The sequence below is a fragment of the Oncorhynchus mykiss genome, chromosome 14 (genome assembly GCF_057628025.1).
Source record: "Oncorhynchus mykiss isolate SJ-2025 chromosome 14, ASM5762802v1, whole genome shotgun sequence".
NCBI lineage: Eukaryota > Metazoa > Chordata > Actinopteri > Salmoniformes > Salmonidae > Oncorhynchus > Oncorhynchus mykiss.
In genome coordinates this window covers 12,257,265-12,285,000 of record NC_143035.1, presented here as the reverse complement: position 1 = coordinate 12,285,000, position 27,736 = coordinate 12,257,265, and the positions used below count along the sequence as shown (strand labels likewise).

General features: G+C 41.6%; 1 long non-coding RNA gene across 1 annotated transcript in view; it reads left to right on the top strand.

The window, feature by feature from the left end:
* LOC118938696 (uncharacterized) overlaps nt 1-17,610 on the top strand; it is a 36,238-nt gene extending 18,628 nt beyond the window's left edge. Inside the window, exon 3 of the long non-coding RNA XR_005035928.2 lies at nt 16,922-17,610. This is a non-coding gene — a long non-coding RNA (uncharacterized LOC118938696). The remainder of the gene's footprint in view (nt 1-16,921) is intronic.
* The last annotated feature ends 10,126 nt before the right edge of the window (nt 17,611-27,736 follow it).

Genomic DNA, 27,736 nt, shown 5'->3' with positions numbered 1-27,736 from the left:
ATGCCATCCATTTTGTCAAGTGCACCAGTCCCTCCTGCAGTAAAGCACACCCACAACATGTTGCTGCCACCCCCGTGCTTCACGGTTGGGATGGTGTTCTTCAGTTTGCATCCTCCCACTTTTTCCACCAAACATAACGATGGTCATTATGGCCAAACAGTTCTATTTTTGTTTCATCAGACCAGAGGACATTTCTCCAAAAAGTATGATCTTTGTCCCCATGTGCAGTTGCAAACGTTAGTCTGGCTTTTTTTTATGGCAGTTTTGGAGCAGTGGCTTCTTCCCTGCCTTTCAGGTTATGTCGGTATAGGACTCATTTTACTGTGGATATAGATATCTTTGTACTTGTTTCCTCCAGCATCTTCACAAGGTCCTTTGCTGTTGTTCTGGGATTGATATGCACTTTTCGCACCAAAGTACGTTCATCTCTAGGAGACAGAACACGCCTCCTTCCTGAGCGGTATGATTGCTGCGTGGTCCCATGGTGTTTATACTTGCGTACTATTGTTTGTACAGATAAACGTGGTACCTTCAGGCGTTTGGAAATTGCTCCCTAGGATGAACCAGACTTGTGAAGGTCTACAATTTGTTTTTTTAGGTCTTGGCTGATTTATTTTGATTTTCCCATGATGTCAAACAAAGAGGCACTGAGTTTGAAGGTAGGCCTTGAAATACATCCACAGGTACACCTCAAATTGACTCAAATGATGTCAATTAGCCTGTCAGAAGCTTCTAAAGCCATGACATCGGTGTCTGGAATTTTCCAAGCTGTTTAAAGGCACGTCCAACTTAGTGTATGTAAACTTCTGACCCACTGGAATTCTGATACAGTGAATTATAAGTGAATAATCTGTCTGTAAACAATTGTTGGAAAAATTACTTGTGTCATGAACAATGTAGATGTCCTAGCCAACTTGCCAACTATAGTTTGTTAACAAAAAATTTGTGGAGTGGTTGAAAAACAAGTTTCAATGACTCCAAGCTAAGTTTATGTAAACTTCCGACTTCAACTATATACATTGGTTAGTTTAGTTGTTTTATGGTTATATTTGTCTCATTGTCACTAAGCATGTAATTGGGTGGTGTGATAATACAGACTGTTTTTGTCAAGGGTGCAACCAGCGTGTGGGGCTTGCAATGGCCTGTCGCGGAGGGTTGGGTTTTGAAAAACTTAGTCAGCGGAATGGTTTGAAGATTCCGGCTGCCAAAGGGTGTTCTGTGGAAGAATCTAGCTAAAACTGTTCGCCTTATAGTCGGGTATGATGGCATTAAATCTGCCTCAAGGCTGAATAGCGATGTAGTGATATTCTTAGATTCCATTGAAAAGGTGAAGACGATAGTTGAGAGTGGTGTTGTATTGCACGATACTCAGACGTCGGTATTTCCTCTTTTGAATCTGTTGAAGAAAGTTATACTTTCTAATGTGCCACCATTCGTTAGAGATGAAGTGTCGGAGGGAGAGTTATCTCCTCATGGTCAACTTGTATCTACAAAAAAGAATATGCTTTTTGGATGCACATCTTTGCTGAAACATGTCATGTCTCAGAGGAGACAAGTGCACATGATTTTAAAGAAGAATACTGACAAACTGAATTTAGCCTTCAGTTTTAAGATTTGATTATGTGCTCTACGCATCTACTGAATCAATGTAACGCTTTGGCTGTGGAAGAAGGGGGAGGCATTTTGGTAGGTTATTGTGCCGAAAACCAGTGCGCAGATCCAGGTAGCAGCTATAGTGACGGTACAGCTAATGCACCACCATGAAGGGATGAACATACTAAGGTTGCAGGGGAAGGGAGAAGGTGGGTAGATGTGGTTGGAAAACTAGGAAAGGAGGGTGGGGTGGCTACGGGGGCAATTGTGGTGGGTCAGACCAAAAAGGGAGGGGAAATAGCAGGTGAGTCTGCGACTGGGATCGCTGAGTCGGTGCTGGAAAATGAAAGTGGAGTTCAAGAGGAGAATGAAACAATGGAAAATGAAGCAGCTGTGTTTAAAGTACCGAGGATTAAGAGGAAGAATTTAAGGGGTGATGAAGGTTCTAATTCTAAGACGAAGGTAGAGATTGATAAATCATTTGGGGATGAAACGATTGTAAAGATGATGGCGTTTTCTTCTGGGGAGGATAGTGAGAGTCATTTGACACATCACAACAAAATAGTGAGGGAAATGGGGTGGAAGGGAGGTATGGGATTGAGAAAGTACATCAATTTCTGAATTTGACAAAAGGGAAGTAATATATGCAGGATTATAATGTAACAGATTTTTTTCCTGAAAGTGATTTGTTTATTGAATCAGCAAAGGTTTTGATGTAAAAAATAACAGGGGGAGGTTTGACAAGCCCTGAAGTTGCTAGTTCAGTCGCAGTCTTAACTCTGTAAAGAGACAGAAATAGTTTTCTGTCTCTTCCTCTATATTGTTTTCCCAGCCATAAGCAGTTTTAAGAGTTCTTCTTTAAATGTAAATGTGGCGAGAGAGCAAAAAAAGAGCTGTGTTGTGTTAGTTAATTAAGGGAAAGGGAAATGACAAGTTTTCTACTGGAAACGCGTAGTAACATTGAAAATGAAGTTGTGGCAACAGGAGTGTGGAGGGGGGGGACAGTGGTGTGTAGTCATAAAAGCTCAAAAGTGGGGGTGTGGCTATCCTGTTCTCAAAAGGGTTTTTGCCTTTGTCATATGAGGTTGAAGAGGCAGTTGAGCAGAGGTTATTCAAAGTTAGAGCGAGGTATGAAAACATCACTATGTGTTTAATAAATGCATATGCCCCAGTGGTGGCAGATGGCAGGGTTTGTTTTGTTGAGACATTATCAAATACCACTGAGAAATGTAACACTGATAATAATTTATTTCTTGCTGGGGATTTTAACTGCACAGTCAGTGATTTAGATAGAATATAGTTTGGGGGGGTTAACCTCCAGAAGGGCTGTCCTCACCCTACTACCAAAAAAGGGTGACTCTCGGGAGGTGAAGAACTGGAGGCTGGTGGCCTTATTGTGCACTGATGATAAGATCCTGTCCATGGCTTTGTCCAACAGGCTGAGGGAGGAGATGGGCAAAATCATACACTACTGTGTTCCTGGCAGGCAGATAGCGGATAATGTTTCCCTGATTCTAGGGCTGTTGGGTTGGATGCTGGTCTAGTTTCAATTGATCAGGAAAAGGCAGTTGTGTTTGTTATGTGCCACCATCATATTTATTTCACCTTTAAGTTTATTTTTAACTAAGCAAGCCAGTTAAGAACAATGATAGCCTAGGAACAATGGGTTAACTGCCTTGTCCAGGGGAAGAACGACCTCTTACCTTGTCAGGCTCGGGGATTCGATCTTGCAACCTTTCAGTTACTAGTCCAACACTGAGCTCCCTGCTGCCCCATATAGAGCCACCACTAAATAGCATTAGAAGTCAGATTGAAGGGGTGTACCTTTCAGAGGATATTCCTCCTATTCGTCTCTCAGCCTATGCAGATGATGTAGTTATTTTAGTGAAAAATGAAGCGGAGGTGGATAGTTTGAGTCTAATGGTTGATAGGTTTAGGGGAATATCCTCTGCAAAGGTAAATTGGCGAAAAAGTTGTGCTTTACAGATTGGGAAATGGTCTGGAGGGATTATGGCTTTGCCAGAGGGGCTAGAATGGTGTAGGGGAGCTTTTAAGTATCTTGGAGTGTACCTAGGGGATGAGGGGACTATGGAAAAAATGGTGGAAGCGAGGATTAGGAGATGGCGTTGGTTGTTATCTCATATGCCATATAGGGGCACACTATTATTGTTAACAATGTGGTTGCCTCTAAACTGTGGCATCGGTTGTCATGTTCAGAGGCACCATCTGGCCTTCTGGCTAAGATACAGGCAATTATTTTAGATTTTTGGGGGGATAAATATCATTGGGTTCGACAGTGTAACGTCTGCTTCCAACTCACACTCTCAAACACATAGATCCCCTGAACACATCTCACTTTCCAGCCCACTTTCCAGCTCACACTCTCAAACACATAGATCCCCGAACGCAGCTCACGCTCCAGATCCCAATCACCTGAATTCTGATCACCTGTTCAAACACCTGTATGTCATTATCACACACTATTTAGTTCAGTTCTTTGCACCCCATCATTGTGAGGTATTTTTTTTGTTTTGTGACACACTTCAAGTCGGAGCTCTGTTTTTGCCATAATGCAATCCTTCCATGTATGATAGTTTTGGCCTGCCTCACTAATGACGCTTTTTATATAGTCCCTGCCTGTACTTTAGCTTATCGGATTCCCTGTTATCAACCTATTGCCTGATCTCCTTGACAACGTTACAAGCCTTTCCCTGCCTGTAATGTTGCCTTTTTGGACCCCCTGTGTATGACCTTCTGCCTGCCCCTGGACCAGCTACCTGCCTCCTCCTGTGGTCCTTTACCAATAAACACCTGCTGCGCCCTGCGCTTGAAACCAGCTCTCTGTCTCCCATCGTGTTCATTACAGACCGTTTTTTTCCTATTTGTCGAAAGAGGAGGGGGGACAAGGTCTTGTACATCTTGCTAGTAGGGCTGCTGCTTTCCGGTTCCACTTTATTCAAAGATTGCTTTATGGACCAAAACATGTGGTTTGGAGAGGGGTGGCAGGTCTTGTAATACAGCAGGTAGGGGATTAGGTTTAAAGAAGGCTTTATTTTTGGTTGATAGTAGCCAGATTTCGAGGGAGGGAGTACCTCCGTTTTACAGAGGCCTTCTTAGGGTTTGGAGTATAATGAAGGTGTCCAGAAGCACTACAGTGGAGTCAGTGCATTGGCTACGGGAGGAACCTCCAGTTGGGGCAAGATTGGATTGTACAACTGCAGCTGTTCCACATTTCTCCATGATTCTGGTGAAGGGCAAAATCGTCACCCTAAAACAGTTAATGGACATGGCTGGGCCATGGCTGAACATTTGGGGGTGAGGTCGGAAACGGTTGTTGGACAACTGCATGGAAGCTGCAGGATAGCTCTGTCAGCAGAAGAGTGGATTATGCTTAACAGTCACAAGGAAAAGGGACAAGATGAAAACGTCCCATTTCCAAGACTAGGGATTACACCCAATATCTCAGAGTCAGAAAGAAAGGTGTTATTACTGGATTTGAGAGGGTTGCAAGAGGTGGGTTTGGATGAAGTGGATGGGAAGGATTTAAATAGGGGGTGTGTCAAGATGTTGAATAAAGATACATTGAAAAATAGGCCTTGATGACAAGGTAAAGCCAGCATGGAGAGCACTGCACAAGCCACCGTTACAAAAGGGTACTGGTGATATGCAATGGAGGGTGTTGATGACAAGGTAAAGCCAGCATGGAGAGCACTGTACATGCCACCAGTACTAAAGGGTACTGGTGATATGCAATGGAGGGTGTTGATGACAAGGTAAAGCCAGCATGGAGAGCACTGTACATGCCACCAGTACTAAAGGGTACTGGTGATATGCAATGGAGGGTGTTGATGACAAGGTAAAGCCAGCATGGAGAGCACTGTACATGCCACCAGTACTAAAGGGTACTGGTGATATGCAATGGAGGGTGTTGCATGGCATCATTGCAGTTAATGCTTTTGTTTCTGTAATTAATTCAGATGTTGGAGATGGATGTCCTTTTTCTAATATAAGATAAACCATTTTCATTGTTTTATGGGGTGTGAGAGGATAAAGTATCTCTTTGAAATAATAGAGTCTTTGTTTACAGCTGTAGGGGAGATTTTCAATAACACAGTTTTTTTGGGGTGGGGTTTCAATATAGGGAGCAGCAGATAAGAAAATGTCAACTGTTACATTTTATTTTGGGACAAGCCAAGATGTCAAGTTCTCTGAGTAGGGAACATAAGATAGACACGGGATATAGGCTGGATGTAAAATATATTTTGAAGGGATTCGTTCTTCTCGGCTGTAAAAGATCTCCCATTGTTTGAGGAGAAGTGGGCTTACGAAGGAGCTGTTTGTTTTGTGGAGGAGGGGAAACAATTTTTTGTTGATGGAATTAGTTGAATGAAAATTGTTTTTTATCTGTATTTATTCGTTTTTTATGTTAATTTAAGTATGACACATTTGTTGTTTAATTTCTGAAAAGGCACAGTGTGCCATTATTTTGTTAATTTTTATTATCTTTATTTAACTAGGAAAGTCAGTTAAGAACAAATTGTTATTTTTAATAACTGCATAGGAACAGGGGAATGCCTTGTTCAGGGGAAGAACGACAGATTTTTACCTTGTCAGCTCAGGGATTCGGTCTTGCAACCTTTCGTTTACTAGTCCGACGCTCTAACCACTAGGCTACCTGCCAGCCCAATTTAATCGGTTAATTCATGAGTATAAAATAAAGGTTAAATAAAAACTCAATACTCCCTCTCTCTCGCTCACCATTTTTGTTTCTCTATCTTTCTATGTTTCTCCAAATTTCCTGAGTTATATTCCATGTCCATATAAAGCTTTCCAGATTAAGACATATCCACATATTAGATCCCCTAGACTCTATTTCTGCATCTTTTCAAACGTCCTTTGTATTCTTCCTATATTAGTCTTGTTAAACTTTGCATCCAGGGGAAAATAGCTTGGAGAGCATTGTCAATGGATTTCTTAATCTGAATATGAATATACTGTATAACCCCTCCCCCCCATTGAGTGGAGAAAAAGCACGGCTAAATACACTTGACCTTGGCAGAGCAGCGGGTGTCATGAAACTATGCCCAGCACTCGCATCTCCTCTTGGCACGGCACCATCGCTGACAGTGCTCTGAGGGTTGGCAGGGATTATACTCTTAGGGTGAAGATCATTGTAACATGTTCAAATAAGGCCGTCTGCCAAAAGGCAGTGCTGCATATTCTTCTTCCAGAGATATACACACACACACACACACACACACTGTACACATGCACACACACATACATACACACACTGCCTGCGTTGCACACACATTAATACACACACACTGCATGCATGCACACACACACACACACATACAGTGCCTTGCGAAAGTATTCGGCCCCCTTGAACTTTGCGACCTTTTGCCACATTTCAGGCTTCAAACATAAAGATATAAAACTGTATTTTTTTGTGAAGAATCAACAACAAGTGGGACACAATCATGAAATGGAACGACATTTATTGGATATTTCAAACTTTTTTAACAAATCAAAAACTGAAAAATTGGGCGTGCAAAATTATTCAGCCCCTTTACTTTCAGTGCAGCAAACTCTCTCCAGAAGTTCAGTGAGGATCTCTGAATGATCCAATGTTGACCTAAATGACTAATGATGATAAATACAATCCACCTGTGTGTAATCAAGTCTCCGTATAAATGCACCTGCACTGTGATAGTCTCAGAGGTCCGTTAAAAGCGCAGAGAGCATCATGAAGAACAAGGAACACACCAGGCAGGTCCGAGATACTGTTGTGAAGAAGTTTAAAGCCGGATTTGGATACAAAAAGATTTCCCAAGCTTTAAACATCCCAAGGAGCACTGTGCAAGCGATAATATTGAAATGGAAGGAGTATCAGACAACTGCAAATCTACCAAGACCTGGCCGTCCCTCTAAACTTTCAGCTCATACAAGGAGAAGACTGATCAGAGATGCAGCCAAGAGGCCCATGATCACTCTGGATGAACTGCAGAGATCTACAGCTGAGGTGGAAGACTCTGTCCATAGGACAACAATCAGTCGTATATTGCACAAATCTGGCCTTTATGGAAGAGTGGCAAGAAGAAAACCATTTCTTAAAGATATCCATAAAAAGTGTTGTTTAAAGTTTGCCACAAGCCACCTGGGAGACACACCAAACATGTGGAAGAAGGTGCTCTGGTCAGATGAAACCAAAATGGAACTTTTTGGCAACAATGCAAAACGTTATGTTTGGCGTAAAAGCAACATAGCTGAACACACCATCCCCACTGTCAAACATGGTGGTGGCAGCATCATGGTTTGGGCCTGCTTTTCTTCAGCAGGGACAGGGAAGATGGTTAAAATTGATGGGAAGATGGATGGAGCCAAATACAGGACCATTCTGGAAGAAAACCTGATGGAGTCTGCAAAAGACCTGAGACTGGGACGGAGATTTGTCTTCCAACAAGACAATGATCCAAAACATAAAGCAAAATCTACAATGAAATGGTTCAAAAATAAACATATCCAGGTGTTAGAATGGCCAAGTCAAAGTCCAGACCTAAATCCAATCGAGAATCTGTGGAAAGAACTGAAAACTGCTGTTCACAAATGCTCTCCATCCAACCTCACTGAGCTCGAGCTGTTTTGCAAGGAGGAATGGGAAAAAATGTCAGTCTCTCGATGTGCAAAACTGATAGAGACATACCCCAAGCGACTTACAGCTGTAATCACAGCAAAAGGTGGCGCTACAAAGTATTAACTTAAGGGGGCTGAATAATTTTGCACGCCCAATTTTTCAGTTTTTGATTTGTTAAAAAAGTTTGAAATATCCAATAAATGTCGTTCCACTTCATGATTGTGTCCCACTTGTTGTTGATTCTTCACAAAAACATAGTTTTATATCTTTATGTTTTAAGCCTGAAATGTGGCAAAAGGTCGCAAAGTTTAAGGGGGCCGAATACTTTCGCAAGGTACTGTATATATATATACACACACACATACTGCACGCATGCACACACATACACACACACACACACACACAAATACACCCAACTAGAACAGCGTGACATTCCTGAAGTCTGGGGTTCACTACAATGAACTATGGAGCAACACGGATCGAAGTTGATTGTTCATTACAAAGTCATGTGCATTATATTGTTCAACTTCAACCAATGCCAACACAATTATAACTGTACAGCTGGTGTATGTGTGTTACTGTATGTGTGTTACAGCATCAAGGAATACAATGAAATATCAGAAAATATCTTCTCTTTATAATAGATATGCATTCTGCTCATGCTATCAGATTGACTACTGTCACAGCAAGTGCTGTCATAATGATATCAACGGTATATCTAACCGGAGTTTGAGATGAAGACCAAAGGGGAGGTATAGGGCACAGACAGTAATGCATCAGTAACTGTGCTAGACGAACCAGTCGGTCAGTCTCTAGGTGGAGCCTGGGCTCTGAGATATGGAGAGTGACAGAGAGAGTGAAGACAACCAGGTCTCCAGCCTCATCGCTAGGCTTTAATTTGGGCTGTGGGGGAAATACAGTGTCTTGTTCCCAAGGTAATAGAATTTGATCTGCTGCCTGGCTCATATTGCAGCTTTAGTTGAGATAAGCCATGGTTTCTCCTTGTGTCTGAAATTATTTGATCAGCAACTGGATGATTTCCCTCTCTCTCTCTCTCTCTCTCTCTCTCTCTCTCTCTCTCTCTCTCGTTAGCTATCTCCTTCACTCTTGCATTCTCTCTCACCCTCTAGTTCTCTCTCTGTCTCCCCCTCTCTTCATCTTCCTCTCTTTGTCTCTCTCTCTCTCTCTGTAGTTCTCCCTATCTCTCGCTTGCTCTGTTTCTGTCACTATGCCTCTCCCCCTCAGAAAAGCTCACCCACACAGACATATTGAAACTCATAGTTAATGCAGTTTAAATTTGTAGTGTTATGCAGACTACAAACTCGCACATGGGGGATGTCACTTTTTCAGGCTGTTAATTTAAGAGACAAGTTCATTTCCAGTGCACTTAAGACACATTAATAAGATTAATGAATCACAAGCTACTTTTGTTTTTCAAACTAAATGTGTGTAGATGTGTGTGTGCGTGCGCGTGTGTGCGCAAGTGTGTTTGATTTATCAGCGAGCTAAGTGCTCTGCATAACTTCGTCCTCTCTATCACGTTTCCTCACGCTCCCAACCAACTCTAATCCAGCTAACCCCCCACCCAAAATAAAAAAAACATGCATATTTGGTGAAAACTTAAAGGGACAGAGTTAATGATTAAGAGTTTGGCAGGGGGGCATTGCGAGTCATTAGCCTCATTAGTTTCAAATTATATCTGTGTCACATCTTTCCTGCCATGCTGGACAGGTCTGTTAGTGCCATTAGCATTAGGCTATGATAAATATGACTGTCTGGGGGTGCTAAATCGCTAATTTAGCCCAGTCAGCATCCCTCCATCCCTCCCTCCAAGCTGGGGGAAGTAGTGAGAAGTGCTGGGGCGTCGATAGACTGGTAAAACTGCTAGCGCTACACAGGGCTGGAGGATTGGAGGATTAGCATTGCTACACTAGAGCACTCTCAGCTCATTACAAGGCCTAAACACAGCGATGGACGGCTAACAACATTAGCGTCTCTTCTTCTATGCTGGAAAATGGTACCTATAACAATATCTCAAGAAAGAGAATGACCATTACAGTTGTTGGCTTTATTTTCTGATCCACTATGCTGGCAAGAAAAGTCTGAAGTATCACAGCTAGCCAGTTTGCATTAGCTACACTACAGCCTTTACTATGGCAGTTAGCCAGTTAGCGTCATTACTCTAGGCAACAGCCTTTATCATGCCTAAGTCCCATCAGAACTTGGCCCTACTCCAGGTTTATGAAGCCTTAAGAGTGGAAGGCATATGCTGCTGGATTTGGGCCGCATGCAGTTTTGCTGTGCTATTAGCATGGTGTCAATTAAAACAATTGCTTTTCTCTATTGTTGTTTTGTTTATACCGTTAACATTTTAGGCAGATTGTGCCAATCATATTTCATTTGAGTATGTTATAAACTATGCTCTGAATCTTTTCCTGTCCACACCAACGAGAGAGAGAGAGAGAGAGAGAGAGAGAGAGAGAGAGAGAGAGAGAGAGAGAGAGAGAGAGAGAGTTTTTAAACCTTTATTTTTTACTCAAGTGTTAACATAAATAATGACACACTGCCTTTTCAGAAATGAAATAACAAAATGTAATTCCTAAACAAAAATAAATACATAACATATACATTCAACTTATTTCAGCAGCAAAAAATAATTTCCCCTCCTCTACAAAACAAAGTGCTCCTTCGTAAGCCCACTTCTCCTCAAATAATAGGAGATCTTTTACAGCTGAAAAGAACTCAAAATCTACTTTTATTCTTGCTTTCACTAAACCTTTAAAAACACATCTTACATCCTGCCCATATCCCGTTTCTATCTTATGTTTCCTACTCAGAAAAATTGACATCTTAGCTTGTCCCAAAATAAAATTTAACATTTGACATTTTCTTTTCTGTTGTTTACTATATTGAAACCCCAAAATAAAAACAGTGTTATTGAAAAACTCCCCTACAGCTTTAAACAAAGATTCCAACATTTCCAATAGCGGTTTTATCCTCTCACACTCCATAAAACAGTGAAAAATGGTTTCTCTTATATTACAAAAAGGACATCCATCTCTAACATCTGAGTTAATAACAGATACAAAAGCATTAACTGCAATGATGCCATGTAAAACCCTCCATTGCATATCACCAGTACCCCTTTGTAACGGTGGTTTGTACAGTGCTCTCCATGCTGGCTTTACCTTGTCATCAATGCCCAATTTTACCCTCCATGGAGTATCTTTTCTATTTTTCAATTTATCTTTATTCAACACCTTGACACACCCCCTATACAATTCCTTCCCATTCACCTCATCCAAACCCACCTCCTCCAACCCTCTCAAATCCAGCAATAACGCCTTTCTTTCTGACTCTGGGATATTTGGTGTAATCCCTAGTTTTGGAAATGAGACGTCTTCATCTTGCACCTTCTTCTTGTGGCTACTAAGCATATCCCATTCTTCCGCTGACAGAGCCTTCCTACAGCTCCCCAGCATTTGTCCGACAATCCTTTCCGACCTCATCCCCAAATGTTCTGCCACCCTTCTTCCATCCATTAAGGCGGGCCCAGCCATGGTCATTAACTGTCTTAAGGTGATGATTTTCCCCTTCACCAGAATCTTGGAGAAATGTGGAACAGCTGCAGTTGTACAGTCCAGTCTCGCCCCATACACCAGAGGTTCCTCCAACAGCCAATGCACTGACTCCGCTGAAGTTCTTCTGGACACCTTCATTATGCTCCACACTCTGAGAAGGCCTCTATAAAACGGAGGTACTCCCTCCCTAGAAATCTGGCTACTATCAACCAGAAATAAAGCCTTCTTTAAACCTAATCCTCCAACCCTCTGTAATATAAGACCTGCCACCCCTCTCCACACCACATTTTCCGGTCCATAAAGCAGCCTTTGAATGAACTGAAACCGGAAAGCAGCAGCCCTACTAGCAAGATGTACAAGACCTTGTCCCCCCTCCTCTTTTGACAAATACAAAACACTTTGTGGAACCCAGTGATATTTATCCCAAAAGAAATCCACAATAATTGCCTGTATCTTAGCCAGAAGGCCAGATGGTGGTTCTAAAACTGACAACCGATGCCACAGTGCAGAGGCAATCACATTGTTAACTATAATAGTGCGCCCTCTATATGACATACGAGATAGTAACCAACGCCATCTCCTCATCCTCCCTTCCACCATTTCAACCACCCCACTCCAATTTTTTTCCATAGTCCCCTCATCTCCTAGATACACTCCAAGATACTTAAAACCTCCCTTACACCATTCTAGCCCCCCTGGCAAAGCCATGATCCCTCCAGACCATTCTCCAATCTGTAAAGCACAACTCTTTTCCCAATTTACCTTTGCAGAGGATATTCCCCTAAAACGATCAACCATTAGACTCAAGCTATCCACCTCCGCTTGATTTTTCACTAACACAACTACATCATCAGCATAGGCTGAAAGACGAATAGGAGGAATATCCTCTGAAAGGCACACCCCTGCAATGCGACTTCTAATGCTATTTAGTAGTGGCTCTATAGCAATAGCATATAACATCCCAGACATAGAACATCCCTGCCTAATACCTCTACACACTTTAAAAGGAGCACTCAAACCACCGTTAACTTTCAATACACTTTCAATGTCACCATATATCACCTTTATCATGGCAATAAAACCAGAGCTGAACCCAAACGCCTCAAATGTGTGCCATAAATATTGATGTTCAACTCGGTCAAATGCCTTTTCCTGATCAATTGAAATTAGACCAGCATCCAACCCAATAGCCCTAGAGACGTCCAAAAAATCACGAATCAGAGAAATGTTATCCCCTATCTGCCTGCCAGGAACACAGTAGGACTGATCCGTATGTATGATTTGCCCCATCACCTCCCTCAGCCTGTTGGACAAAGCCTTTGACAATATTTTATAATCAGTACACAATAAAGCCACCGGCCTCCAGTTCTTCACCTCCCTCAGGTCACCCTTTTTAGGCAGTAGGGTGAGGACAGCCCTTCTGCAGCTTATTGGTAGTAACCCTCCGGTTAAACTATCATTAGCTACTTCTAACCAATCCTCTCCCAACATAGCCCAAAAAGACTTAAAAAAGTCAACGGGAAGCCCATCAATGCCTGGTGCCCTTCCATTTTCCATGCCTTTTAATGCAGTGTATAAATCCTGCAAAGACAATGGTTGCTCAAGCTCAACCTGAGCTTCTGCAGGCACCTTTGGGAGCCCATCAAAGAACTGCTGTGTCACTGTTTTGTCCTCTTTGTACTCACACTTGTAGAGCTCAGCATAGAACTCTACTGCCCTCTTTCTGATTTCACTAGGGCTAGTGAGCTCTTGTCCAACAGCTGATTTGAGACAATGAATAATTTTTCTTTGTCCATTCTTTTTCTCTAAACCAAAGAAAAATTTGGATGAGGCATCCATTTCAGATATGCCCTGAAATGTACTTCTCACCAGTGCCCCCTGTGCTCTGATACCCAGCAGATCTGCCAATGCAGCTTTTCTCCTCTTGAGGGCCTGAGTATGGCCTCGATCTCCTGTGGTCTCAACCAACGTCATGAGTTCCACTATTTCAATCTCTAGGGCTTTCATTGATCTGGTGATATCCTTGGTGACATTCCTCGTGTATTGATTACAAAATTGTTGAATCTGTATTTTCCCTATATCCCACCATTGTTGAAGGGATACAAAACTGGCCTTTTGAGCCCTCCACCTCTCCCAAAAAATACTGAAACATTTCCTGAAGTGAGCATCACTCAATAAAGTTATATTAAAATGCCAGTATGCGCTTTTAGGTTTTACATCGTTAATGAACACCACCTCTGTTATTAAACAATGATCAGAAAATCCCACTGGAGTTATCACACTTGATTTACAGACCTGAGATTGATGCTCAAAAACATAAAACCTATCTAACCTGGCCATAGAGATGATGTTCTCTCTCACATGCGCCCAGGTGTACTGCCTTGTTCCTTCATGTTGACTCCGCCAAATATCACACAGTTCATTTGTTACAATAAGGCGTTTTAAAAACGTCCTTGAGGCTATATGAGGTTCTTGGTGATTTCTATCTAAATCGCTAACTGTGCAGTTAAAATCCCCAGCAATAAACAAATAATCTTCTTTGTTACATTTCTCAATGGTATTTGATAATGTCTCTAAAAAACATACCCTCTCAACTGTCACCACTGGGGCATATACATTTATCAGACACATATTGATGTTTTCATACCTTGCTCTAACTTTTAATAACCTCCCCTCAACTACCTCTTCAACCTCATATGACAAAGGCAAAAACCCTTTTGAGAACAAGATAACCACACCCCCACTTTTTGAGTTTTTATGACTACACACCACTGTCCCCCCCCACTCCTGTTGCCACATAACTTCATTTTCCAAATTACTATGCGTTTCTTGTAGAAAAATTATGTCACTTCCCTTTCCCCTCATTAACTCATACACCATGGCTCTTTTTTTAACATCTCTTGCCCCATTTACGTTTAAAGAAGAGATCTTAAAACTGCTCATGGATAAGAAAAAAATACAGAGGAAGATACAGCCACCACATCTCTTTACAGAGTTAAAACTGCAACTGAACTCTTTCATTTTCTTTAGAATTTGCATCACTTATTACTCTCGTGACCACTTTCTTGAGTCTAGCAATTTCAGGGCTTTTCAAACCTCCCCCTGTAATTTTTGACATCAGAAACTTTGCTGATTCAATAAACAATTCACGTTCAGGGAAAAAATCAGTTACATTGTAATCCTGCATATATTTCTTCCCTTTTGTCAACTTCAGAAATTGACGTATCTTCTCGATCCCATACCTCCCTTCCACCCCATCTATCTCACTATATTGTTGTGACGCGTCAGATGACTCACTCTCGCTATCCTCCCCAGAAGAAAACCCCATCTCTACAACCTGTTCATCTTCACCTGATTTATCCATCTCTACCTTTCTCTTAGAATTAGACCCTTCACCACCCCTTAAATTCTTCCTTTTACTCCTCGGTATTTTGAAAACATCCGCTTCTTTTTCCGTTATTTCAATCTCCTCTTGACCTCCAATTTCATTTTCCAGCACCACCTCAGCGACGGCAGTCGCAATCTCACCTAGTGTTTCCCCTCCCTCTTTGTTCTGATCTACCACAATTGCCCCCGTATCCACAATGCCTTCCTCTCCTACTTTTCCAACCACATCTGCCCACCTTCTCTCTTCCCCTACACCTGTAGTATTTTCATCCCTTCGCTGTGGTACGTTAGTTGCACCCGCACTAAAGCTACTACCAGGCTCAGCGCGTTCATTCTCGGGACAATTACGCACCAAATGCCCCTCTCTTCCACATCCAAAACATTTCATTGATTCAGTAGATGCATAAAAGACATAATCAAATCCATCAATCTTAAAACTAAACGCTAAATTCAGTTCATCTCCTTCCTTTTTTAAAATCATATGCACTTGTCTCCTATGAGACACGACATGTTTCAACAACGGAGATTTGCATCCAAAAAGAACCTTCTTTATTGTAGATACGATTTGACCATGGCGAGATAACTCTCGCTCTAACACTTCATCTCTAACAAATGGTGGCACGTTAGAAAGCATAACTTTCTTCGCAGGATTCATAAGCGGAAATACCGGCGTCTGTGTCTCCCGCAACACAACACCCCTCTCAACTATCTTATTCACCTTTTCAATTGAATCTAAGAATATCACTACAGCGCTATTCATCCTTGAGGCTGATTTAATGCTATCATACCCAATGATAGCACCCACAGCCAAGCTACATTCTTCCACTGAACACCCAGCCGCAGCAGGAATTTTTACTCCATGCCTCCGACTAAGTTTTTCAAACTCTACATTTCCGCGAGTGGCCATTGCAACCAGCCCCACCCGCTGGTTGTGCCCTCGCGAAAAACCAACCTCAAAGATCCCACCACCCCTATACGTGCTTAGTGATAGTTAAACAATATACCCTTAAAACAACTAAACTAATCAATATATATATATGTACATACCAAAACCCAATAGAGTGAAAAGAAATTCCATTCGTTCTCACAATCACTCCTGCTTGACGACTCACTCCCAGCATGCACTCCGAGAGAGAGAGAGAGAGAGAGAGAGAGAGAGAGAGAGAGAGAGAGAGAGAGAGAGAGAGAGAGAGAACTCTATTTGTAGGAACTGACTCCCCCAAGCTGAATGACTTGGCTAGGGTGAGTTTCGCTCTCATATCTTTTTTTTGTGCCCTTTTTCCTGCTCCGTTCTTGGGAGAATAATATTAGCTATGCTAGAACGGAGAGCAGGGTAACTATCTGCAAGGGAGATGGCAGCCACGAGAGAGAGTGAACTCCAAAGACGAATCCCATTTGATTATGTAACAATTACCTTTATCACTCAGCAGGACTGATGGAAGGATAGAGAAAAGCTGGGAGGGAGGGCAAGAGAAAATACTGTTCCAGGAGACAGAGAACAGGAGCTAGCAGAAAACCCACATGTAATGCTTTATTTGTTTTCACACTGTTTCTCATGCTGGATGTCCCTGTCTTTTGTTCTGTCCCACCATTTTCTATCTCTCTCTCTCGTTCTCTCGCTTGTTATCTTTCTCTCTCTCGCTCTCTCTCTCTCTCTCTCTCTCTCTCTCGCTCACTCTCTCTCTCTCTCTCTCTCGCTCCCTCTCTCCTTCTCTGAGGTCAGTCCAGTTCGAATGTGTTTGCCTGAGGTCCCAACGAATAAAACAACTAGAGATGGTGTAGTCGGAAAATGTGAACGATTATGAAGGCCAGTGATGAAGACGAGTCTAGCGACTTTCAGGTGCCGAGGCCCAGCAGGATGACTCAATCACGATTTATGACATTGTCCGGAGGGCTGACCACATGTTGGCTATCACAAGAGTCAAACACATCCGTGGATTTCTCTGGGGCGGGACGTCCCCATAGAACCCTGGGAGCACAAACACCGTTGGAGGTGTGAAGACAGGATGAAAACGTGAATGGACAAAATTAATGTTACGTTGTGAATTGTGTTAGGAGTTTATAAAGAGCTATGGATTTTGATAAGTTCTATTGTACTGTAAGGTCTCTGGATTTCCTTTTTACAGAGTTACGGTGTTTTTCTGTTCCCTGAACGGCAGTCAGATCAGATGTGCGCTTCTATCATTTAGAGTTGTCGTGACAAGAACGTTTTAATGTATTTTGTTTATTGTTTTGGCCAAGCAAAGTTGTGTTAATTAGATGATACTGAGATTTGGCACTCTGGGAAGAAAAAAAGTTGAAACTGTTCATGGAGTCATTGTTAAACCAATCTCCTGGTGTAGTGTTCCCTTAAACTATAGTGTGTTTGTTGACTTTCATACATTTAGATATTTTGTATATTTCCACATTTAATTATTCTGGTATGTACCATTTGATATTTGTATTGTTATTGCATAACTGTAATAAATCTGATTTCCTTTTAAATGGATACCAACTCTAGTCTTCATATATCGGAGTAATATTTCTTGATGTCTGGTCTAATGGTAAATGTTATTCACACTACACATATCATGTATGCTTAGCCTGTAACTGTGCATCTCTGAGTTAAGGTTAACTTAATCATTTAATGTTGGGACATTGATCGCGTAATATTAGCTCTTTGTCTATTAGCATCTTAATAATTGCTTAACGGTTATCTTGGACACATGTAACAAAGTATTTTGAGTGTTGATGCAAGGCTTGCTACCTTGGTTAGACCCATCGATTATGATTATGGGCCTATAGCATTCACATGATAATGGAGTCAGATTGAATATTATATTATGGTCGTATTCATCTAACACTAATTTCTGTCATCCTCAGTCGAAAAGGATTTTCCCTCATGTTTAATAAGAATGACATTTGCTCTGGGAACCACAACTCACCACACACACTCTCACACAGATACATAGATACACACACACTTATTTATTATTTTGAAGTGGCCAGTCGAGCCGATCTCAGCTTTACTGGAAGATGTGGTATATTTCCCTTACAAAAAAAACACGTAAAATGTTCATTTTCACATGTGAAATAGCTTTTTTCACACGTTAAGCTTAAATTTAACTGATGAGCCATATTTTCACATGTATTGCATTAGAGTTCACATCTTAACACCACCTTTTCACGTGAGAAGAAAAACATGTTTTCATCTCACGTGAATGGCAGTTGCACATGTAAAATGTAAAATGTAAAATGTGCAGTTTCACATGTTAAAAACTTTATTATCATGTGAAAATCTGACTTTCACATGTGGAATTGTGGAAGTTCACCTGTGAAAACCATTCACGTGAAAATCGAATTAGTAGTTTCACATATGAGAAACTTTTACATGTAGAATTTTAGTAACAATGTTTCCACATGTGGAATTGCACATTCTGTAACGCCATTCTGTAAAAAGGTAACTTAGCCTAACTTCTTCTTATGTTGGTCAGTGACCATGGGAAGACACCCAGTGAAAAGAACAGAGAAACAGGTGTTTCATGTCTCCTTAGTGATTTTTTTGCATGTGTTAAAATGTGACCCTTTTCAAGAAGCTAGGCACATGCCGTGTTTCATTACTTCACAGGAGAGGTATTTGAAAGTTTTTGAATTTTTTATTTTCAAAATGAATTTTGGGGCAGAAATGCCTTCTGGAACATATGAACTTTCATGTGCCTTAATACCAAACTTGTGTGCCAGCTGCCAATTGAGGCAATTGAGGTGGTTTGGGATGAGTTGGACCGCAGAGTGAAGAAAAAGGGAACTCCTTCCAGACAGTTGGAAAATAATTCCAGGTGAAGCTGGTTGAGAGAATGCCAAGAGTGTGCAAAGCTGTTATTTATTTAAAAATATGTATTGAACCTTTATTTAACTAGGCAAGTCAGTTAAGAACAAATTCTTATTTACAATGACGGCCTACCTGGGAACAGTGGGTTAACTGTCTTGTTCAGGGGCAGAATGACAGATTTTTACCTTGATGGATTTTTACCTTGTCATCATCATATTTTTTTGCAAGTGTTTTTTGTTACTACATAACTCAGTATCATATTCATATCATATTTGACATGTGCAAATCATACTTGATTGTAAAATGATGTCATTATTCTACCTCCATAGTTTTCAGACCTACAGTACCAGTCAAAAGGCACATGAAAGTTCACTTGTTCCAGAAGGCAGTTTACGTTCAAATGGCTCTCCTGTGAAGTAGTGACGAGTGACATACGCCTAGTTTCCTGAAACGAGTCACATTTACTAAAGTTGCAACTAGTAAATCTTCTTCTGTGAATCAAAACTACATTTGCCTATGTCAAATCTGTGCACTCAGAGTTTTGGCACTAATTTTACAAATAATTTGTATAAAAAGTTTTGCAATTGTAAAAAAAAAAAAATCTGCAAGCAAGCAGCACAGAAAAATACGAGCTCTGGTGGACAGGGCTTTTTCTTCCGATCAATCAGGTGAGGTGTTGTCATTCTTGATAGTGCTTTCACATTTTACAGGGTTCCAGTTTGGAAGCACACTTTCTACTGTGCTAAATACGGATCAAATTTTTTAAAATGAATAGCAAGCTAGCTAAATGATATTCACATAATTTGAAAGCTACAGCAAGGCGGTAGTGAGGAAGATGAAGGGAATAAGTGTGTCCACATACCATAACCGCTACAAAGATGATGCTTTTCTATTGGCATTACATGGCTGGTTATCTAGCTAGCTAGAGCATTCTGGCTAGCCTGTATCTTGTGGTTCTAACGTTGTGTAATAGGTCTAGCTATGTACTTGTAATTTGGTTGAGATTAACTTTAGAAAATAACTGTTTGCTCTGTGTATAGTTGGTGTGTTGTTGATTGGCTATGCTAGTTAGCAAGCTGAGATCTCTACTCAAGTTCGCTAGCTTGCTAATAATGTTTTGAGGAGAACAGGCTAGCTCCCTGTATAATCAAGACAAGTGGAAATGGGGAAGTAGATTAGATCCAGTTGCTTCATCTGCAGTGGCTTCATCTGGCTGGTGCGGTGCCCAATCGGGATGAGCTAGCTAGATGTCAATGTCAAACCAATTATTTTCTAGGAAACGCATGAATAGAACCAGCTATCTGTAGTAACATTATTTGAAACCACCGCATGCACATCATCTGTATCTTTGTTACATTCCATATTATGTTTTACTATATTGTACTGTATTGCAATCTGTCTCAAGTTGTACAAATCATCAGCATGAAGAATACTGAATTATGCTTGAATTGTCAGGTGGACTGAATTCTCATTCAAATAATGTTGTGGTCTCTTTCAGATCTGCTAAGCACACATCTGCCTCTGCTAGCCATAAAACCACTGCCTCAGAGTGGTTGGTTAAGCTCCTTCCTGGCTGGCCCTGTCCCATGGTGACAATAGCTTATTTGCTTATTTCACAGGGGGCTAGGGAAAACTTGAACCGTACTCACAAAGCATCTCAGTGTTGACCTAGGATCAGTTTGTACTCCTTAAAATCATAATGAATCAAATTATATTGACTGGTGGGACCTGACACTAGATACCCCCCTTCTGTCTCCCCCTCCCGGGGGATCTGAACCCCTTGACGTGCTGCCATTCCAACTGTAGTTGTGGACGCCTGGCCTGATTTCACAGAGTGCAACATGAACATGATATTGTTATGGAGGGGCAGTGCTCATTTTCAGATGAGACTGTTAGCAGGCATAGTGTGCCTGTGATGGTCAATACAGCACAGCTTGGAACGCTGCTTGTGCAATCAGCATCCAGGATCCAAACAACCAGTTTTATCATGTCTGATATACGACAGTTTTCAGCCAGTCAGCATCCAGGACCCAAACTACCTACACAAATATGATATAATTAATTGTCAGAAAGATTTGAGTGAATTTTACTTTATTTTATTTTATTACACCCACTGCTCTCTCTCTTTCTCTCTTTGTCTCTCACTTGCTCTCTTTCTCGCTCTCCTCCTGTATCTCTCTGTCTTTCTTCTGCTACCTCTCTGTCTCTCTCGCAGGGGGATTTCAGGCCATCTCTGACACAGTAGCGACACTAGTCATCCATTGTGACAGTCTCACTGACTGAGGTCTGACAGACTGGCATTGTGACTGGCCGACTTGCCCAATACCGCGCGCACGCGCAAGCGCACGCACGCACGCACACACACACATCAACACCTCCAATCCTAGCTAAAGTCTCTTCCACTCTGTCACACATGCTGTCCACTGTCAAATAAACATCACAACAACAACCTCGGAGAATGTTTAACACAGCATTGAGTTCTGGGGTTCTGTTTTTCTGTTTGTTTTTATTTTCTGCCTTGTGAGTTTGGGCCTTTAATGGTAGACAAACCCTGAATTCAGCTCTTGACAGAAAATAAGACCAGACTACAAGCATAACCAAAATGCTATGCGCTCTAATATACACAGTGTGTCCAAAATATTAAGAACACCCGGTGAATCCAGTTGAAAGCTATGATCCCTGATTGATGCCACTTGTTAATCCACTTTCAGTCAGTGTAGATGAAGGAGAGGAGACATGTTAGGGAATGATTTTGATGTCTTGAGACAATTGAGACATGTATTGCGTATGTGTGCCATTCAGAGGGTGAATGGGCAAGACAAAATATTTAAGTACCTTTGAACGGGGTAACTTAGAAGGAGCCAGGTGCACCGGTTTGGGTCAAGAACTGCTTCTGGGTATTTCACACTCAACCGTTTCCTGTGTGTATCAACAATGGTCCACAACCCAAAGGACATCCAGCCAACTTGACCCAACTGTGGGAAGCATTGGAGTCAACATGGGCCAGCATCCCTGTGGAGCGCTTTCGACACTTTGTAGAGTACATTCCTCAGCAAACTGAGGGTTTTCTGAGACCAAAAGGGGTTGCAACTCAGTTTTATGAAGGTGTTTTAATGTTTTGTACACTTGTATAAAGGGAGAGCAGTAGCTGAACTAAAGGAATGTGATTCATAGACGGCGACAGTATAGTCTATGAGTGAAGGGCGAATTCTCACCCCAATATGACAAAATAATTTGATGTCAGTCAAGTGACTCTGAGTTTTTCAGTTGTTTTGGTTTGGGAGCTGCAATCTGGCTCTTTTTATTTGTTGATCATTGTGACCCTCTGTCAAGAAAGAAGCAGAGTTGAAACAAGGTCATCTTATCCACAATGACTGACGCCTCTCAACATTGATTATTTTGAACCCAAAGCATTTGTAACATTTTCTCTCTCTCTACCTACCTATCTCTCACTTTTTTTCTTGCTTCCCCTCTCTCTCTCGCTCTCCCTTTAGTTCTCTCTATCTCTCTCTCTCTCTCTCTCTCTCTCTCGCTCTCCCTTTAGCTCTCTCTCTCTCTCTCACTCTCCCTTTAGCTCTCTCTCTCTCTCTCTCTCTCTCTCTCTCTCTCTCTCTCTCTCTCTCTCTCTCTCTCACAAACACAGAACTTTCTCCTCTTTATTGCTCTCGATATTCACTTTAATTAAAGTCTCTAACATTGCAGGTGACAAAGTTGTCGTGACATCTTTGTCTGTCTGTAGCTTTTGGCAGGCAACCAATCAATCTATGTTCGAGGAGAAGCCGATTCCCCAGAGGCTAGAGAACACTCCTCTCATCTCCTCTCTGTCTCCTCTCTTTTGTCTACCTCCCCTACCGTCTCCTCCTTCCTGTCTCACTGAAGGAGGACACATTTACATTTGATACCCACATCTTCAACTGATTTCCTAGCAAACAGAGTTCCAGAATATAGTAGGAATAACCACACACTCAAACAATACCGAGAATAAACAGGTGTAATGTACTGTAATATAATGTATATCTAAAAGAGACAGTACCATTTGGTGTGTGACATTGCATCTGATATGGTATGACTGTGGTAAATGTATGAAACATGGAGGTGTGTGTTTTTAATATGTCTGATAAAGAAGTTTTTCTTGGCCAGGGTGTCCATGTGGGGAAGATAGCACGTTTCCAATATTTTCTGATATTTTTCTCTATTAATTCTCAAGGTATTCTACTTCCCTTTGACTCTACCCAGCCCGAGTCTGTTCCCTCATTTTGTGATCTTATCTGTGTTGGCCAGGGCTCTGACTTTGTCTCTCTTTCCCTCCCTACCTCCTCTCTTTCTCTTTCTTCCTCCCTGCTTAATTTATCTCTCTCTCTCTCCCTCTCTCTCTCTCTCTCTCTCTCTCTTGCTCTCTCTCCATCTCTAGTACTGTACTTCTAAGTTATCTCATTTAGCCAGAGGTCGAGTCTCAAAGCTACTGTGAGCCGTGAGCATTTACCCTTGAGACAGATACTTAGAGAGGAGAATCAGTTACAAGGAAGATTGTGTCTACAGAACTCTCTCTACTGGTTTGAAACTGTATAGTATAGTAAGTTGGAAACCTTACTCAAAGTAAAGTAATATTATTAGTTTTGTACAGTAATTGTTCTTAAGTGTTGTAGTTTTCTGCGTGTTTGTTTTGTTCTGTCTGTGAGGGATTTCTGTTGTGTAATCATGTGATTTCCGAAGGATGAGACAGAACCATCACTTTACCGTCTTCTCTATGTGGGTTATCTGTTCTCTTAAGGGTTCTTACGCTCACTCTTTCCATCTCTCCCACTCTCTCTCCACCTCTCTCTCCATCTCTCCCACTCTCTCTCCACCTCTCTCTCCATCTCTCCCACTAACTCTCCACCTCTCTCTCCATCTCTCCCACTCTCTCTACATCTCTCCCACTCTCTCTCCACCTCTCTCTCCATCTCTCCCACTCTCTCTCCATCTCTCTCTCCATCTCTTCCACTCTCTCCATCTCTCCCACTCGCTCTCCATCTCTCCCACTCGCTCTCCAGTTCTCTCTCCATCTCTCTCACTCTCTCTCCATCTGTCTCTCCATCTCTCCCACTCTCTCTCCACTTCTCTCTCCATCTCTCTAACTCTCTCTTTCTGTCCCTCGAATCAACATATCCAACACAGTCACTCCCCTGCTCTGTATAAAGATACTGTTTAGACCTTGAGCATCTCTATAACCCTATAGACTGGTTTGCTCCCTCTTAGCAGGTAGTAGGCCTGTGAGAGAGCCAGTCACTCTTCCCTATCTGACAGGGCCAGCCAGTGTAAGCGAAGGGAACCAGTGAAATCTCTTTGTGTGGAGGACTGAAGAGAGCTATGGGAAGTCAGCAGCCATACTGCAGAGATCAATACTAACGGCCAAGCTGCTCGGCAGCAGCCTCTTTTATTTTATTTATTTTATTGAACCTTTATTTAACTATGCAAGTCAGTTAAGAACAAATTCTTGTTTACAATGGCCGCCTACCAAAGGCAAAAGTCCTCCTGCAGGTACGGGGGCTGGGATTAAAAATAAATACATAAATATAGGACAAAACATACATCACAACAGGAGAGACAACACAACATAGAGACATAAGACAACAACATAGCAAAGCTGCAACACATGACAACACAGCATGGTAGCAACACAACATGACGACAACAACATGGTAGCAACACAACATGGTAGCAGCACAAAACATGGTACAAACATTATTGGGCACAGACAACATCACAAAGGGCATTAAGGTAGAGACAACAATACATCACGCAAAGCTGCCACTACTGTCAGTAAGAGGGTCCATGATTGAGTCTTTGAATGAAGCGATTGAGATAAAACTGTCCAGTTTGAGTGTTTTTTGCAGCTCGTTCCAGTCGCTAGCTGCAGCGAACTGAAAAGATGAGCGACCCAGGGATGTGTGTGCTTTGGGGACATTTAACAGAATGTGACTGGCAGAACCAGTGCTGTATATGGAGGATGAGGACTGCAGTAGATAGCTCAGACAGGGGGAGAGAGGCCATCAACAAGTGGGTATTGCGACAGGTATACAGAGATGACCAGTTTACAGAGGAGTATGGAGTGCAGTGATGTGTCCTATAAGGAGCATTGGAGGCAAATCTGATGGCCGAATGGTAAAGAACATTGAGCCGCTTGATCTAGCATGGGTAGGATGGTCATCTGAATCAGGGTTAGTTTGGCAGCTGGGGTGAATAAGGAGTGATTACGATAGAGGAAACCAAGTCTAGATTTAACTTTAGCCTGCAGCTTTGATATGTGCTGAGAGAAGGACCGTCTAGCCACACTCTCAAGTACTTACAGTGGGGAGAACAAGTATTTGATACACTGCCGATTTTGTAGGTTTTCCTTCTTACAAAGCATGTAGAGGTCTGTAATTTTTATCATAGGTACACTTCAACTGTGAGAGACGGAATCTAATCTAAAAATCCAGAAAATCACATTATATGATTTTTAAGTAATTCATTTGCTTTGTAAGTAGGAAAACCTGCAAAATCGGCAGTGTATCAATTACTTGTTCTCCCCACTGTATATGAGGTGATTTCCTCAAGCTTATGGTGGAGAAATTACAATATTGTTATAATGCTCTTAATATATCAAATGGTTGTTTTATGCAACAGAATAAGGAGTTGTTAGAACGCTCATCTGTGTGTGTTCTACTGAGGATGGACCTCTGGAAGATTTACCATGTCTTTGGGTGATACCGCATTCCAGAGCATGAGTTAATGTTTCTGTTCTATAGGGTGCCAGGGAGAGATGACCCCAGGGCCAGACCCTGGTCTCTACACAATGAGATACTGTCTGCTGTGAATTCTAAGTATATTTCATACTAATCTTAACTTCGTTATAGGGGGCTGCATTTTCACTTTTGGATAAATAGCGTGCCCAATTTCAACTTCCTGCTACTCATGCAATATAATATAAAATATGCATATTATTAGTAGATTTGGATAGAAAACACTCTGAAGTTTCTAAAACTGTTTGAATCATGTCTGTGAGTATAACAGAACTTATGTAGCAGGCAAACCGAGGACTAACCGTTCAGAATGTTTTTTATTTTGAGGTCTCTGTCTGTTCAGTGAGTACTCATTGGGAAACCATATTTCTTAGGCACTTGTTTTCAGTTCCTACTGCTTCCACTGGATGTCACCAGTCTTTGGAATTTGGTTGAGGTTATTCCTTTGTGCAATGAATAAGTACGGCCATCTAGGAACTGGGTAACACTGTTGAGAGTTGCGCAAGATTTTAAAAGTAGCCTTGGTTTGTTGTCTTCCTGTATTGAACACAGATAGACCCGTCTTCAATTTGATCGGTTATTAACATTTAAAAATACCTAAAGTTGTATTACAAAAGTAGTTTGAAATGTTTTGGCAAAGTGGTATCTTACATGTGTGATTTAACCTCTTGAAACTAGAGGGCACTATTTTCATTTTTGGAAAAATAACATTCCCAAAGTAAACGGGCTATTTTTCAGGACCAGATAATAGGATATGCATATAATTGACAGCTTAGGATAGAAAACACTCTAACGTTTCCAAAACTGTAAAAATATTGTCTGTGAGTATAACAGAACTAATATTGCAGGCGAAAGCCTGAGAAAAATCCAATCAGGAAGTGACTCTTATATAGAAACCTCTGCGTTCCTATGCGTCCCTATTGAGCAGTGAAAGGGATATCAACCAGATTCCTTATTCATGGCTTCCCTAATGTGTCTAGTGTCACAATACATAGTTTCAGGCTTTTATTTTGAAAAATGAGCGTAAGCGACGACATTGCGTAGGTGCCGAGCTGAGGGCTCTCAGAGTGATTTGTGCGTAAAAGACAAATGCGTCCATTGTTTCTCTCGCTCCTACTAAGAAGCCAACTGACCCGGTTGATATATTATCGAATAGATATTTGAAAACCACCTTGAGGATTGATTACAAAAAACGTTTGCCATGTTTCTGTCGATATTCTGGATCTAATTTGGAATATTTTGGGGCGTTGTCGTGATCGCAATTTCCGGTCGATTTCTCAGCCAAACGTGAAGAACAAACGGAGCTATTTCGGCTACGAAAATAATCTTTATGGAAAAAGGAACATCTACCTTAACTGGGAGTCTCGTGAGTGAAAATATCCAAAGCTCATCAAAGGTAAACTATTTAATTTGATTGCTTTTCTGATTTTCGTGACCAAGCTGCCTGCTGCTAGCTAGGCATAATGCTATGCTAGGCTATCGATAAACTTACACAAATGCTTGTCTTGCTTTGGCTGTAAAGCATCATTTCAAAATCTGAGATGACAGGGTGATTAACAAAAGTCTAAGCTGTGTTTCAATATATTTCACTTGTGATTTCATGAATATGAATATTTTCTAGTAATATTCTTTGTCCGTTGCGCTATGCTAATTAGTGTCAGTTGATGACAATTCTCCCGGATGTTTTGGAGGTGTTCAGAACAAGGTTAAAGGCAGACAAAGCTTGTTTGACACTAAGAAAGCTTTGTTGTAGAGCGTTCAACACAAAATCCGGGGAGGGGCCAGCTGAGTATAAGGCTGTATCGTCTGCAAATAAATGGATGAGAGAGCTTTCTCCTGTCTCCTATCGAGTCGTCTCCATCTAAACGCCGAACGCCAGTCTCTGATTGGTCTGCTAGTGCCAGGCTGGAATGTATGGATCTCTGTGTGTGTGTGTGTGTGTGTGTGTGTGCGTGCGCGTGTGTGT